Below are 15,872 nucleotides of genomic sequence, written 5' to 3'. Positions count from 1 at the left end.
CTCTCTCTCTCTCTCTCACACACACACACACACACACACACACACTCACACACACACACAGAGCAATTAGGCTCAATCTGGAACACTGACACACAACTCTCTCTCTCTCTCTCTCTCTCTCTCTCTCTCTCTCTCACACACACACACACACACACACACACACACACAAAGCAATTATGCCTAATCTCTGTCTTTCACTCTCTCTTCGTCTTTCACACACATGCACACAGAAATTATGCCTAATCTCTGTATGTGCCTAATCTTATTTGAGAACCTATTGTTCTCTCTCTCTCTCTCTCTCTCTCTCTCTCTCTCTCTCTCTCTCTCTCACACACACACACACACACACACACACACAAAAGCAATTATGCCTAATCTCTGTCTTTCACTCTCTCTTCGTCTTTCACACACATGCACACAAAGAAATTATGCCTAATCTTTGTATCTCCCTAATCTTATTTGAGGACCTATTATTCTCTCTCTCTCTCTCTCTCTCTCTCTCTCTCTCTCTCTCTCTCTCTCTCATATGGAGAGTGTTAAAGCAATAAGGTTGGAGTAGATTGAAGTAGAACCGATTTCAGATTTACAAATGCAAGGGCAACCACACTCTCAACGGATTTTCACATCTCTAGAGAAGAACATAATTAGATCCTGGGAATCTTTTCGAAGAAGAGAGCAAAGAGCCACGGCGAAACATAAGACCAAAATGGTAATGGTATCAGATGAAGATCAAAGGAACGTAGCAAAAGAGAGAATTCGTGTTTACTTGGTTAAGCAATTGTTATCTTTTGGGAAGAAGATGGGCTCTGAAGTTATGGATGAGGTCTTACAGGATGCACATATTGCAAAATACGTTGAGGGATGGGATGCCAACTCAGATATGGTTCATGCATTAAAAGAGTCTATGTACTTGATTAGGGCTCCAAAATCAAGTGATGAAAGCGAGGCGCGTTGACTTGTTTGACAAATGTAATAAATTGTTATGAAGATATAACCATTACACGCACTGCAAAGCTACTAGATATACATCTTAGAAATTTATTTGAAGACCAAAAGAGGCTTTGTTCCAATGAAGGTGAAAGTTCATTTTACAACTAGATCTGTGTAAGCACCAACGCCCTTTAAGCAAGTTTGATGAGGTCAAAGATTTGGTTTGTGCCTTCTTTTGGACTGAGAACACCCATGTTTCTCCAAACAAGAAGGATATCTGTCGTCAAAACAGATCGAAAAACAGATCGAAAGATGCACCTATGAAAAACATCCAATCCACTTTCTTGATGATGAGACACAGGTAAGTTACCTATGCAAACTATATAGATGCAAAAATGTTTGTTTTTTAGTATCGATTTTTTCTTATGTAAATATTTTTAGCATTTGCATGAGTTATACTTCTCTAGACCTAAAAATTCAGCATGCCTTTGTGCTTATGTTGCTCTTGAAAGCATAAAAGTATGCTTATGTAAAGCACTACACATTTAAATTGAATGGTGCTGTTAAACCACTACATAGGTGCTTTGAAGCATTGTGCATGATCTTGACTCAATCTACATGGTGCTCTCTGTGCATATATTCTTGATTCAATGTGTGGTGCTTTTAAGCTTTGCACCTACAAGATGATGTGTTGGACTCAATATGCATGGTGCTACACAAATTCATGGTGGTTTGAAGTACTGCACATGAGCTCAATGTTGTGCTTGACTCAATCTATAGGTGCTTTAAAGCATTGCACATATGCTTGATTCTTTTTGCATGGTGCTTTTACTCACTACACGTGCTCATGAAAGAAGTTGAATATTTTAAAAGCTCAATGATGAGCTTGACTTAATCTGGATGGTGCTTTGAAGCATTGCAGAAATTCTTGATTCAATGTGCATGGTTGATTCATTCTAAATGGTGCTTTGAAGCACTATAGATATGTTGTAAAGGACTACACATATGCTTCATTCATTCTGAATGGTGCTTTGAAGCACTGCACATGTGCTTGATTCATTCTGAATGGTGATTTGAAGCTTTGCATGTGTGGTTGATTCATTCTGAATGGTGCTTTGAAGCTTTGCATGTGTGGTTGATTCATTCTGAATGTGCATACATATTTCATGCTTTTTTTTATTATGATGCATTTCATAAAAGTAATAAATTTTCTACTTCTTATGTATGCAGACAGATTTGTTTTTGAGATTCAAAGCTGCAAACCCATAGTTGGTTATTGGTCAGTGTAGTTTTGAAAAGTTCAAGCCATTCTTTGTGCGCAAGCTAAAAGACAAAAACACTTGTTGTTGCATCAAGCATATGCAGATGATATATCTCAAGGAGGCATTCAATCGCATTCGGACATCCTTGTATGGACACCATGGACCATTTGTGGATGCAATTGCAGAATTTGCTTTAAAGTTGACATGGTTGGGAAGTGTGCTGCCAATGAGCATGTGTTTAGTGGGGTCACATAGATTTGGGAATCTTTTGTGTGTCCCAAACCCTCTGATTTTGCATTTCACAAGCTAGGATGCCTAATGGGTGAGTGCAAATTGTGTGTACCAGAAAGGAAGCTAGATATTTGTCCAACTGAGCAAGAAACTTTCATAAAAGTATGCAATGTAAAAATCTTTGAGGACATTATTGTGGGTGCTGACGATGAGGGTAAAGCAAAAGTAAGAAAGGTTCTCTCTCAAAAGAACATGCTTGTTGTTGCTGATGTATGGAAGATGTTGAAAGTTCACACTAAACAGTTCATTGCACACAATTTTGTGTGTAGGTGGCAAGCCGAGCAATTTTGACAGTGCATAAAGAACTTTCCGCAAGATGTAATTGTGTCATGGATTTTGTAGAGAATTACTCGTTTAAGGAGAAAAATGAGATACAGTCCATGCATTGGCACACCGATCAAGTCACGCTGTTTGTACACATAACCTATCGTCTCACAGGGCTAAAGATAACATAGTGATTAAAGAGGTGCACTTTTATGTCTCAGATGATAAAGCTCATGATACACTCTTTGTGCAACATTGCTTCTTGATGCATTCACAGTGGTTACAGAAAGAAGGCTTGGAATTCAAGAAGCATTGGGTATGGTCTGACGGATGTGCTGCTCAATTCAAGGCTAAACATCCATTTTATTTTGTGAGCAGGTACTATGCCATTACCAATATGGAGATGACATGGAACGTTTTTGAGTCTGGCCATGGTAAAGGTGAGCATGACGGAGAAGGTGCGGTAGTCAAAAGGGAACTTACTCAATGAGCAACTCAAGACAGATGGTGTGGATTTGAAGTGTGCGGCTGATGTGGTGGCATTCTTGAAAGACACCATGAGCACTGCAGAGCAAGTACCATTATTAGGAGAGTCTTGTGGTGACAAGACTTTTTTGGAATGTACAGATTGGTGATGTGGATAGGTCAAACCTTTGAAGTTCCATGAACTGCCATTAAAATTAATGCAGCTTTAAAGCACCTTTGTGTTTGACAAGCTTTTTGTGTGTGTGTGTGTGTGTGTAACTATTTGTAATTCTATGTGTGTGTAACTATTTGTGTGTATAACTCTGTGTGTGTAATTGTGTGTTTGTAAATCTGCAGGTGTAACTGTGTGTCTAACTATGTGTGAGTGTGTGTGTGTCTAACTATGTATAACTGTGAGTGATCGAGTGTGTGTGTCTGTCCCTATTGTGTGTCTAACTGTGTGTGTGTGTAGCTCTACAGGTGTAACTGTGTGTAACTATGCATGTGTGTGACTGTGTAGCTACGTGTCTATGCCACTACATAGGCTGCATCCCTTCAAAAAGAACCCACCCTACTATGCTTTGGTGCACCAAAACAGGTGCTTAAAAGCATCATGGTCAATATAAAGACATCAATATCAAAAAAAAAGATTTTGCACATGTAAATATAGATATCCTTTGCATTCTCAAAAAATTTGCACATCCTCGCCATGAGAGTCACAATATCGACGATTTTTACATAATACCATTTTTACAAAAAATTTGGACAAAAGGGGATTCTCAAAACTTTTGGACAAAAGGGGATTCATCGACAACTAAGATATGCCGGTTTTACTGTAGTCAATTACAAGTTGACTAATGTGATCTCGACGGTTCTGTATGGGGTTGAAAAAGAGCCACATCTTTGGGAAAATAGGAATAGAGAGGGAAGCTAGGATAATCCTAGAGAACAAGTGGGGTGTGGGTGAAGAAGGGTATATAAACAAAAGTGAAACTAACTATAATCAAAAGACCTGGGACCTGGGCCTGGGCCTGGGCTTGGGCTTGGGGGAAGAAACCGAAACCGAGATTCTTTCTGTCGCACCCGAAGTAGCAAGCGTGCCCGCCCTGCTCAAGGGGAAGAAACCGAAACTCTTTCTACCGCACTCGACGCTCCTCTCCCGCACCCGCACTCGTCCTCCTCGCGCTCCCGAAGCAGAGCTCGACCAAGCATGCCCGCGCTGCTCGAGGCGCAAGGCAGAGCAACGACAAGCGTGTCTCACGACAGCCGTGCGCGTTGCTCGGCAGAGCAGCACGCACGCCGCACGGTTGCTGCGGTGCTCCCTCCCGAAGCAGAGCGCGCCGCACGGCTGCGCTCCCTCCCAAAGCAGAGCGCGCTGCGGGAGGCACAATGCGTGCTCGAGTAGCACGCTCGATCTCGCCCGACAGCACACCCAATTGTGCACCGCACATTGCCCGAGCAGCACACTCGGTCTCGCCTGACCGCGCACCGGATTACGCACCGCACACTGCATGAGGCGCCGCTTGCTGCCCCGCCCCTCTCGTTTGAAATTCAAATTTTTTCCTTCCCCCCAACTTTGAAATTCAAATTTCTCCCTTCCCCCCAACCGCACTAGCCGTGTTCCCACACCGTGAAGACACGTCCCATCCATGTAAAAAAAGAATGTCTCACCTTAATTAGAAACAAAGTGTCCGAGCTCGCGTTTGAACCAAACCAAATGACTTGCGAACCCTAAACACGATTCTGCACCCAAAGCGATTCTGTGTGGTGAGCGTACAGTGCTCGTCATCATCATCGTAATCGCCATTGCGCACGCCATCATATGTAATAATCATCTCTGTTTCCTGTCTCTGAAGTACTCGTTCAGCCCTGCGTCCTCCTACGTTTCAAACAGTTTCTTTTCCTCCCGCAATCGACACGCCTGCGTTGGTTTCGACTCCTGCAAAACCATCATGCCCACACGCCATCGGGGACTTCAAGCATCCATCATGTCTGTGCAACATCGGAGACTTTTGTGCATGCCTATCTGTGTTTCGTGTGTTTCGTGTGTTTCCTCATCTAATTGAATACTTTACGACGCAAACAAGTAAGTCCTTCTTTAATTGATTACAGTAATCAATATAAACGCTTACTTGATTGCACGCTAAGTGTGCCATTTGTCAATCGTTGCTCGTCCGCAGATTGTTTGTACTTCTTGCTGCTCTCTTTTGTATCTTCACATATATCGAGAACCTGTAAAACTGATCTTTGTGCACATTATATAATCTAAATGACAAGGGTTTCCTATATAAACATGGTATATGTGTCACATATCTAAGTGCACAACTTGGATATAGACTCCACCTTAAGTTCGAGCCTCCTCTACATAGAACTTATGTGTTAACACTCAACCTAGATTGAGTCTTTGTTCTCCATGTTAGTGTACCCCGGCCTTAAGGCTCGAACTTGAGTTTGAGTCTTTGTTCTCTCCATGCTAGTGCACCCCGGCCTTAAGGCTCGAACTTGAGTTTAAGCCTTTGCTCCTTTGTTCTCCATGCTAGTACACCCCGGTCTTAAGGCTCGAACTTGAGTTTGAGCCTTTGCTCTCCATGCTAGTGCACCCCGGCCTTAACGCTCGAACTTCAAATTGAGCCTTCATTCTCCATGCTAGTGCACCCCGGCCTTAAGGCTCGAACTTGAGATTGAGCCTTCGTTCTCCATGCTAGTGCACCTCGGCCTTAAGGCTCGAACTTGAGTTTGAGCCTTTGCTCTCCATGCTAGTGCACCCCGGTCTTAAGGCTCGAACTTGAGTTTGAGCCTTTGCTCTCCATGCTAGTGCACCCCGGCCTTAAGGGTCGAACTTCACATTGAGCCTTTGCTCTCCATGCTAGTGTACCTCGGTCTTAAGGGTCGAACTTCACATTGAGCCTTTGCTCTCCATGCTAGTGTACCTCGGTCTTAAGGCTCAAACTTGAGTTTGAGCCTTTGCTCTCCATGCTAGTGCACCCGGCCTTAAGGCTCGAACTTCAAATTGAGCCTTTGTTCTCCATGCTAGTGTACCCCAGCCTTAAGGCTCGAACTTGAGTTTGAGCCTTTGCTCTCCATGCTAGTGCACCCCGGTCTTAAGGCTCGAACTTGAGTTTGAGCCTTTTCTCTCCATGCTAGTGCACCCCGGCCTTAAGGCTTAAACTTCAGATTGAGCATTCGTTCTCCATGCTAGTGTACCCCGGCCTTAAGGCTCAAACTTGAGTTTGAGCCTTTGCTCTCCATGCTAGTGCACCCCGGTCTTAAGGCTTGAACTTGAGTTTGAGCCTTTGCTCTCCATGCTAGTGCACCCCAGCCTGAAGGCTTGAACTTCAGATTGAGCCTTCGTCCTCCATGCTAGTGTACACCGGCCTTAAGGCTCGAACTTGAGTTTGAGCCTTTGCTCTCCATGCTAGTACACCCGGGTGTTAAGGCTCGACCTTCAGATTGAGCCTTTGTTCTCCATGCTAGTGTGGCCTTAAGGCTCGAACTTGAGTTGGAGCCTTTGCTCTTGATGCTAGTGTACACCGGCCTTAAGGCTCGAACTTTAGATTGAGCCTTTGTTCTCAATGCTAGTGTACTTCGGCCTCAAGGCTCGAACTTGAGTTTGAGCCTTTGCTCTGCATGCTAGTGCACCCCTAGCATCTGAGTGCACAACTTGGATATAGAACCCACCTTAAGATCAAACCTCCCCTACATGGAACTTATGTGTTAAGGCTCATTCTCCATGCTTAACTTTAGAGGGAACTTGGTCTTAAGGCTCCAACTTGAGTTCGAGCCTTGCCTATCTATGCTAGCGTATCCCTAGCATATGAGTGCACAACTTGGATCTAGACTCCAGCTTAAGTTCGAGCCTCTCCTACTACATAAAACTTGGCCTTAAGGCTCGAATTTGAGCTTGAGCCTTGTCTCTATATGCTGGTGTACCCCTGTTATATGAGTGCACAACTTGGATCTAGGCTCTAGCTTAAGTTCGGGTCTCCCCTATATGGAACTTGGCCTTAAGGCTCCAATATACTAGTGTACCCCTAGCATATGAGTGCACAACTTGGATCTAGACTCCAGCTTAATTTCAAGTCTCCCATACATGGAACTTTGTCTTAAGGCTCAAACTTGAGTTTGAGCCTTGCCTCTCTATGCTAGCGTACCCCTAGCATATGAGTGCAAAACTTGGATCTAGGCTCCAGTGAAGCATCAATAATTGTAGCATGCATTAAGGTCTTAAGTTTGATAGGTTTTGATTTGATATGTAGCATTTAAATCCATTTTTTTCTAAGGTTTTGAAACTTTTTTTGTGCTTCATAGGAATGGAAGCTAGCAGAGCGCCTGCTACCTTGCAACCACATGGTGCACCAATCTTTACTCTGGATGCTCTCGAAACAACAACTCAAGCTAAAAGTGTCACTCCTAGAATTAAGGTGGATAAAACCTTCAAATTGAGTAACAAAGAAGGAGTAAAATGGTTTGTGGGGATAGCTACGATACTAGTGCAAACTTCAAAGGAGTCCTCCATTTGTTTCTGTCTCAAGGTGATACATCATATGGAGATATGGGGATTGTGGTAGGTGCTAAGGATGATGTGGATGCAAGAGCAAACCCATGCTAAGGATGATGTGGATGCAAGAGCAAACCCATGCTTCACATGCAATGTATTGCCAGAAGGAGAAGGAGAAACTACAAAAGCAAATAAGTTTTGCTTATCATTGGACACTTTTCACCCAGCAGACATGACTGGCAGCAGTAAACTAGGAAAGGACAATTCTATTGTAAAGCTAGGATTGAAGATCATTGACTTTTCCAATGAAGAAGACTCAGGGGTGGATAATGTGGAGGACCTGGTGAAAGCAATGAGGCATGCAAAGAAGGCTTTGGATTCACGAAAAAAGTCCATACCTGAAAAGGAGACAACAACCACTCAAGTTAGGAAAATTATGGAGAAAAAAGGCAGGGCCATAGTGAAGAGTGCACTTGAAGCATCTAGAAATGCTAGTGCAACTTCTTCAAAACATAAAAAGGAAGGTGACAAAACAAAAGTCCTTGATGTAAGCACAATAGCAGCTGAAGACATGGCAGGCTCTCAGGTGCAAGAAGAGGAGCAAGCACTTGCAAAAAGAGAAAGGCGAAGCACTCTACAAAGGTTCAAGAAATCTCTTCAAAGAGGCAAAGGACAAAACTAGCAAGTGGTTCAAAGGAGATAGATGCGTCCGAGCTAATGGAGGTTGAGACTCCAAACAAGGGCAGCAAAGCAATGATCTCATTAGAAATAAAGAAAGGATATTATCCCTTTGGTCTAAATGAGGTCTTCAGCATTGATGTGATGAAATGTTATCATGCTCCTTCAAACTATGTGTATAGAAGGCTAAATAAGGATTGGGTTCGTATTTTGACCCAAGACTTTATTGAGGACCCAAAGCAAGAGGAGATACTTGCAATTTTGATGCCCTATAATCGTGCTACGAAACAACCCCTTGATAAACACGCAAAAGAAGATATTCGTAAAGTTGAATATTGGATTATCTCTGGTCAACACTCCATTAGTGCTACAAAAAGCTTGCAAACTCTAAATATGGCTAAAGTGACCCCTCAACTGCATCAGCAATTTAGGTTCAGGAGATCAAAGATAATTGTAAATTGCCCGCCCAAGATTTCTCGTGACATTTCCAAGGATGTAAATTTATCTGTTTTGTAAAGTCAATGCAAAAGGAGCCATTCCTCAATCAACTTCTACAAGCTCGAGCACAATGGCATGCAAACGGTCGTTCTAGTAAACCTTTGCCTGGTGTCAATCAACCCAAGATGGACGAGTCTTGGAAGGTACTCTTTTGATTCTTTGCTATATCTTGGTAAATCATAGACATACATTACTTCTTCTTTACTTTTCATAATATCTTTTACGGATCTATAGTTTCAAGTGTAGCAGTAGCATAAGAAAGATGCATGTGAGGCTTCTTCTCAAACTGCATAAACTAAATAGTTTTGTTTGAAATTGAACTTCAAGCCTCACCTCTCTGTGATGGTGTAGCACTTGCATATCTAATTGTGGCTCAAACTTAAGTTGGAGCCTCACTTGCAAGTGCTAGATTTGCATATGGAGGTGACGCTCAAACCTAAGATCGAGCATCACCATTATATACTAGTTTAGCACTGGCAAGTGAGGCTCAAACTCAAGTTTGAGCATAAGCTCCAAATGATTTAAAACCCATAGATGCATGATTCCTCCTAATATTTTGTGATATCTATAGTAAGGGGGCTAACTTCTTACTTTGCAACTTTGCAGGTCTTTATGGAGACCATGGAGCACACACTACATAAGAATTTTATCAAAAATGATTTACACTTGCTTCTATGTGATGATGATGTATGGCAGAATTGGGTTAAGATCATGAGGCTATATGCAACAGGCTTGCTACCAAATACAAAGGGCGAAACTCAAACTAAGGTCTTGATCAAAATCCCAAACTTCCAACTTTGAAGAGTTGGCAAATTCAGCAGGCACCCAGAACAGTCACGCTAGGCCCAACGTTGTTTAGGTGCATTTTAGGCCTTCAAAAGAGTGAAGTTTTGGACATTCAAATAGCACTTCTTGACAAGAGAATATTGTTTAATAAGGGAAAGCAAACCCATCAAAGAATGGATATGGAGGAGACAATTCCACATTGTGTTGGATAGGGGAAACAAGCTAGGTATAAATGGGAGAAGAGGAGAGTCTTTGCTTATGTCTCTTAGGAGACACCCACGTTGGGATTGTGGGGAGGTGAGGCCGCCGACGCACTGCCCGTCCGCCCTGGAGGTGGAGGTCGCCGGTGCGCTGCTCGTCCATCGCTTGTGTTGGTGCTTGTTGTTGGTGTGTTGCCGGTGTCGGATATATTAGATGCCCCTTAACAGCATATTGGAGAATATGGGAATTTCCCATAAGTTTGGGACATGTGGTCAAATCTTTGGATTAATCATAACTTGAACACCGTTACTCCAAATTGAGCGCTCTATAGCTCACTAGATTCCATTTTCCAAGCGCTTTCCAACAATAGGTCACATGATATGGTTTTGAAAAACTTATAGGCATGTTATCTAGGTCCCACCTTTTTAGTATTCAAAAAATGGGAGTTGGGAAATTCCCAAACTCACGAATATAGTGTTCCTTATGCTCGCCTGTATCTGGCAGTCGTCTCGGTAGCCAGATGGTGCGCTGTTCACTGTAGCAGTGTGCATTGTAGACCCTTTAAGGAGATAGGCAGTGCTCTGAGAACTGGTGTCACCCTAGGGTTTCGTGTCGGCGTTTCTCACCTTCACGCAAAGGACAGCAGTCCTGGGCCGTCTGAGTGCCCAATATATAACTTTTTTTTTGACAAGAAAAGTACGCAGCACAATTCTCTGTGTTCCTTGGCTCTTTGGCTCTGATACCAATATTGGAAGCTCACGGTTGGCCCTCTATAAAAATCAACTTGAAAGAAATACTCAAGCTCAAAATAGAATAAACCTTTGCATGCAAAACAAGAATGGGTTAAATCTCCCCCACCATGAGAGTGGTTCACGTCCTCTTTATGTTGTATTTAAATATATTTCCTTGTACAAAAAGCAAGAGCCAAAAATACATGTAGCCAAAAATATGGATCTCTACATTGGGCTTGCATAAGCCTAAATACAAAAATGTGAACACTTTAAGTTTCACTCATGAAATAGAACTAATGTATATCAAAATGTTGCACACTAATGTGCACATAAAATATCACTGCTACTATCAAATAAATAATCGCCATGCGCCATGCGTCAATAGATGGATCCCTGCATATCCTGTACACTAACCCTGCCACCAACTGATCTGCACACCTGACATTCACAATATAAGCTTAAAATATGTGACAAGTTAGAAGTGATCAGTCTCACTTGCACATAAAATAAATATCCATCAAATAAATCCATAAATTCTAAATAATGTGAATAATTCCAACACAAACCCCCCAAGGTGTAGTTGGGGGAGCTTAACCTCACCTTCCTTGGTTCCTTCAGGAATGTGGATGCCAACCATGAGAGGAAGCATTGGCCAATATCCCCTTTGCCGAGCTTGTGGACTTGTTTGTTTTCAAGCTCTATGAAGTGATCTAACAGTGTCGCCATATGTTCAAATCTTTTAAGCCATTTTTTGAAGGGTTTTCTGTTGTGGGCTATGTGCTTGAGTAGTTTACATGGCACCCACAAGCCATGATCATCCTGTAATGCCAGTGAGTGTGTGGCCTCAGGTGGGTCTCCATGTAGGTGAGCATGTCAGCAAAATAGATCTGAGTGCAGTCGAATGGTGGAGGTTCAGTCAACCACGCGAGTGAATATAGCGTGCAAGTGCATGGCCTCAGGGAAGTTAGTCTCACGTAGGAAGTCCATGAATTGCTCTAGGGGTGTCATGATGAGGAGGGTTGTTTAGGTGCTTTGGTGCTCTGGAGAGTGTGAAGAAAAAAATGACACATAAAAGGGGCCTCGGGTATTTATAGAAGGTTTGTGTCCTATCACAATGGAACAAAAAACAAAAATTAAAAGGGGCCTTGGGTATTTATAGAAGGTTTGTATGAAAATAAACCAACCATACCACAAACCTACTACATTTCACGGGTGATGATAGACAAGGTTTGCTGGGTTATGCCCAACACTTGGAAACAAAAGTGATGGTTGCAGAACAGTAGAGGGATTTTCTATAGATAGAGAACACTGAAATAAAAAAACTAAATGGGTTGTATTCAGAGAAGCTTATGTCCAAACAAAGAAATAATTCAAGACTTGGAGAAAAAGATTGTTTCTTTAAGGAGAAAGGACATAGCACTAGGACCACGTAAAAGAAGATGGCAACTTTGCAACATAGAGAAAATGAAAGTTGGAAGTGGAGGGATGAAGAAGCGAGTATAGGCTGTAAGGTAATGTTAACTCTTGTTTCATATATATTTCTCTTTTTAGATTAGGTTCTTTGTTTGAAACTAGGCATAAGTAATCAGATTTGATGTTATTCTATTTTTAGATCTTTACTTCATCCAGAGTCCAAGGTACATTTTGAAGCTGGAGTGCATTACAATCATTTGGTACCAAAAGGAATAGTGGAAGAGATGTTGTATCAAAAGAAGTTTCAAAAAATCAGTGAGAAGCATGTGTCTTCTTTTATAAACAAGAACCAGCTTGATGCAACTCAAGTGCAAGAAATGCTAGATGAGACTGACATCTCTGAGAAAGCATATAGTATATTGTTTAAGACACTAGCAGAGAAATGTCAAAGTAAGAAGCATAAAGGTTCGTTACTTCCAAAACCAATGCAAGTAAAGTCTGCACGTCAACATGTGTTTGAGAAGCTTGGTTCACCAGTATATATTGAAGCAACATTCGTTGTTGCTAAAGACAGAGAGGCAGTCTTTAACCAGCACAACAATATTTTCTTTGATCTTGAAGCTTTGCAAAGGTACGGAGTGCAATTCTTTGAGATTAGTCAAGAAGAATGTGAAGGATTTCTAAAATTTGTTTTGAAACTTGATGAGCGTGAGATTTTAAAGAACAAAAAAATGGAGGGTCACTATCACTCTAATGAACAGGGCCGTAGACACATCAATTACAAAAGATGATGCAAGATATTTCAGTGTTCAATCGGAGAATAACATATTGCCACTTGGATCTTTTGAGGTATCTTCTTTATCATTGAATATGACTGTGTATTATGTTGAAATAATTTAAACACAAAACTTGTATTAAACATGAGCTTCTTTCTAATGACATAGGTGGATAAAGAAGACTTTGAAATTTTTCATTGGGTGTTTCATCAAACTACAATTCCATCACTGATTAGTGAGCAAAGAAATGGAAGGGCCCTTCATGTGCCGCCTGGGTTTGGTGACTATAAAGTGGAATGGCACATGGGAGGTGATTTGAAGATTCTAAAATGCATGTATAACATAAGAAAAGGTGCAAATGCAAAGAGTCCATGTCTATATTGCATGTCAAGTGCCAAGACTTTAGATCGTGTACTATGGAACAAAGCTCCTGTGTGACAGGCATTTAAAAGATAAAGATTTCAAAGTAGTGCTTGATATTCCTCTATCCAGAGTGCACATATGCACATTGCATGCACTATGTAGAATTGTAGAGAAGCTGGTGTATTTGTACATATGCTTTGCATGGACGTTAAAGCCTAAAAAAGAATCTTTAAAAGCAATCAAAGCAATAGAAAAAGTGCTATCAGACATTGGCTTGCATGGGGGGCGGTATGTTAAAATTGAGGAGGATGACAAGCGGTCACAAGGGGGTAGCAAGGTACCAAAAAAACCATCAATAGGTACTGTGAAAGCTAAAATATTTTTGTCATACTGCCTCAAAGACTATCGAGATAAAAAAAAGCAAAAGATGTTTAATCAATGGAAAGATCTACATAATGCAGTCAAGGACATTGGAAATGAAGGTTCAATAAAAAATCGTAAGGCATATGTGTGGATTTCACTTGACAAGATCTTTGCATTCATGGAGAAAAAGAGCTGGAGAAATAGTGAGATAAAATTATTTGAAAACATATTAGAGACTTGGAGGAAGGCATTCATTGCAGGATGGAGTGATCAACATGTAACTCATTACATGGTAAGAACTACTTTAAAAACTGCTGCAATCTCAATACTGTGAGACCAACTAATACATACATCTGATTTTTTTGTGTTTTGTCATTGATTACAGCATATACTATATAATCATACACCATATTTCACAAAGACATACGGTTCATTTTCAATATGGTCAACTCAAGGCATGGAGAAGTCATATTACATAAGGTTACTTTAAGCACACTAGACATGGTGGAGGCAAGAATCGAGCTAATAGTCTTTTAGAGTTACATCAATGGACTTACAGGAAATTGATTCACAAAGCAAAATAAAAAGACACATTCAAGTCCTCATTGACACGTGCAATACAGTTGATTAATAAAGAAAAGAGACAATGCGCTTGGAATCAGTCAACTGCGAGAGAGCGCCATCAGTTGTGGCGTTGCTCAAGAGCTAGGGTTGGGAGAAGGTGGTCTAGATGAGGTGGGCTTGATCTTCTTCAGTGGTCTTCCTTCTTTGTCTTTGTTTTCCTCTTCTTCCTCTTCATCTGCCGGGGAGATCTATTTTTGGTATTTGCACCGTTGGAGGCAACGGTTCCAACCGGCTTTTTCTTGTCCTTATTAGATATATTTTTCCATATGGATACAATGTGTATGAGTCTGTAATTCTTGCTACAATAGCATGCAATGTATATGACAGGTAGTAGGGGAATCTTAGTGCTTGGCAACCATACCCCTGACCAAACACCCATAGTGCAAACTGTTTTTCGACAAGCACCACCTTCTCAGCATTTAAAGGCACTTCATGTCCACCACAAAACCTGGATAGTACTTTGAATGCGAATAAAGGCAATTTTGCATTGTCTTTTGAGAACTCCTTGTGAAATATAATGATCTGCATATTAATCATATGTCCTAGCTTCATTGAATATCTTCTTTAATATCTCCTTTCCAGGCACGTACTCGGAGTCTTAGACTATAGAATGAGCTAGTAGATAATTGTCAACTCCTTTCTCTATCCAGCCCATGTTTGCTTCACTAAAATTTGCTAGGGCAGCCAAGCAATAGTCTTCTCATGAATATTGAAATGTTACATAATGTATGTTAATAATACATAATCAGCTTGGCCTGCCATAGTAAAGCTGGGCAAGGAAGGTAGTGACAACTCCTCCTATTCATTCTCATTAGATTGGCTGTCTTCCAATGAAATAGGTGCTGCATCTCGAGGGGATAAGGGATGCATTAGCCTCAAAGGTTTCCTTTTCAGCCTCCTAGGTCTAAGCCACCTCTTCCTCAACCCCATCATCCTTGATTGGCACTTGAGTTCTTGCCAAAGTCACTGTCTCGGGCTCTACGTCCTCAGTAAGAAGATGTAGAAAACAAAGAAAACCATAACTAAATTGGAGCAGGCGACACACACTTCTTTGAGTGTATTGGGCATTTCTCCTCTACTCTATTGCTGCAGCTGGGAATCTTTTCAAGACAACGGCTAAGCCTCCTCTTCATGACTTGTTCTGTTGCAAAATCAGATGGATGAACATATCTCGTTCACCATCGGACATAACGATGTTGGCAGAAACAGTGTCTTCATACTCCTACTCACGGTCACTAAGAACAATCCTACAAGAATTGATGACGTTCTGAAGAGAAAGTTCCTTATTGAACATTGAAGACAACTCATGCAAATGCTCCTGGGCTTGTGTATTGTATAAGAATATAAATAACTTTTCTGCACAAGACTCTTTTGCCTCGTCATCCGATTTGTAGACAATGTCCAACTCTTTCGAAGACATGCCTAAAAAAACATTTCAGTCAATTAGAACATGCACGCTTATTATACATGGGGTCAGTACCTAGCGAGAGATTTAGATATACACATGCAAGTCCCCTGTCGCTTGGTACTAGCACCAAAAAAAGAGGGGTCAGTACCAAGAGGTAGAGGGCTCACACAGAATTCATGAGCCCATCACCGCTTCGTTACCCCTAAATTTAAAGAGACTTAAAGGGGTCAATAAGTTTTTTTTTGAGGGTGAAGCCTTTATATATTAAATAAAATACATACAAGCACAATATTTTGTATTTTGTAAGCTGAAATAGTCTGT

At 41.4% G+C, this 15,872-nt stretch overlaps 1 pseudogene; it reads left to right on the top strand.

The window, feature by feature from the left end:
• Positions 1-712: 712 nt before the first annotated feature.
• LOC147628151 (uncharacterized) lies at positions 713-13,231 on the top strand (annotated as a pseudogene).
• The last annotated feature ends 2,641 nt before the right edge of the window (positions 13,232-15,872 follow it).

Source organism: Cibotium barometz, chromosome 19, assembly GCF_041138505.1.
Source record: "Cibotium barometz isolate CiBa-2024 chromosome 19, ASM4113850v1, whole genome shotgun sequence".
NCBI lineage: Eukaryota > Viridiplantae > Streptophyta > Polypodiopsida > Cyatheales > Cibotiaceae > Cibotium > Cibotium barometz.
Note: the sequence above shows the minus strand (reverse complement) of the source record. Positions and strands in the feature narration are given on the sequence as shown.